This window comes from Sesamum indicum, linkage group LG5 (genome assembly GCF_000512975.1).
Source record: "Sesamum indicum cultivar Zhongzhi No. 13 linkage group LG5, S_indicum_v1.0, whole genome shotgun sequence".
Classification (NCBI taxonomy): domain Eukaryota; kingdom Viridiplantae; phylum Streptophyta; class Magnoliopsida; order Lamiales; family Pedaliaceae; genus Sesamum; species Sesamum indicum.
In genome coordinates, this window is record NC_026149.1 from 15368442 (window position 1) to 15370152 (window position 1711).

The window sequence follows — 1711 nt, forward strand, 5'->3', positions numbered from 1 at the left end:
TTTTGGTCTGCTTTGCTGGAATAATCAATAAATAGAGAATAATCGGTTAAAGAAATAGTTATAGCACCAAGCAATAATAAAAATTCGACAGAAGAACTAAAGAGAAAAAATGTTTAGATCTTACCAAAACATCATAGACGAAGGAATCAGAACCAAACCTGGCTGTGATACCACTGTTGGCGATAAACCCTTCAACAGTCAGACCAGAAAATTGAACCCTTACTCAACTATTACAAGAATAATGGATTACGAAAAACTCTTAAAGAATAAAAACTAGTATACAATATAAACAGATCTAAAAGAATAAATTTACAGATCTACCAGCAATATTATAGAAATAGTAAGACAAAGATTAGGTTTAGAGAGCTAGATTCGTAGAGCAAAAGCCCACGCTCACAAAGATCGACAGCCTCTCACAGGTGCTCAAGATCCAAACAACAATCAAGCCACACAGACCCATTTGAAACCACAGAGGTCTCCCAGAAAAGATGGTTCACAAAGAACTTTCCAAATGGAGCAGAAGAAGGAAAAGGAATTTCTTAAAATCTTGCTTCTATATCAAACCAAAAGCCATGGAGGGATTTTTATAGTGGTTCGTGATTGGAAACAGAGGTTGAAAGAGGCAACGGAGAAGGATTTTCAAAGCCATAAGAACGGTGGAGAAGACACACACAGAGAGAGAGAGGAGAGAAACCAAAGGGAAGGTGGTGGAAAAGACGAGGGGCAGAGATGAATTAGGGTTAAGGTTAAGGGGGTATTAATATAATACCAACCAGGTGGGACAAAGTGGGTCAAGTTAGTGGACTAGAGAGTGGGCTGAGCCAACAAGTGGGCCGAGTGGTAGAGAGCGTTGACCCATCCAGGTGAGAAGAAGGGCAAATTGGGCTTGGGCCTACCAATAGATCATAAGTCATTTTTCTCAATAATAACAAAATCATAATAAAACGAAACATTGAAAAATATCATTAACATATTATTAATAAATCACTTTTCTCTTATCCAATGAAATAACTTCAGGACTAATTAGTATATGTACTATTCATGACTTCTAATCTATTTAATTTGTTACTTCCATTTTCTTTCTGGACCTAATGTTAAAAAGTAAGTCTTAAATTTTCTAAAATGAGAAATTGTTTTTTTTTCTTTCCATAGAAAAAAACAACTGTATTATTAATTCAGTATTGTTTTTGAAAAAATGCAAGTAGTGTTTCTCGAAGTTAGAGAAATAATTTTGTATAAAAATTTATTTAAGGCCAACGCTATTATTACAACATTCAACACACAATGCATCTCAACCTTGAGATCTCAACATTCAACATTCAATATGTATATACATAGAACTCGAACCACAAAGTTTTAATTGTAAGATCTGAACCTCATCACTCATGCAATATTATAGTACCCTACCTTTGTTCTTCACAAAATGATGAAATTACAAGTGAGAGATTGCTAGAGATAAGAGGATGAGTGATGGGAGGAGACTGAGAATTCGAAACGGTGTTATCAAGAAAAGACTAAGACTATTTGCTACATAGTGTGAATTTAGGTTATAGACCGTAATTGTTAAATAAATTGCATTTGGGAATAAGGGCAATGTATGCAAAATTCAATATATAAATATATATATATATATATATATATATATATATATATATATATATATATATATATATATATATATATATATATATATATATATATATATATATAT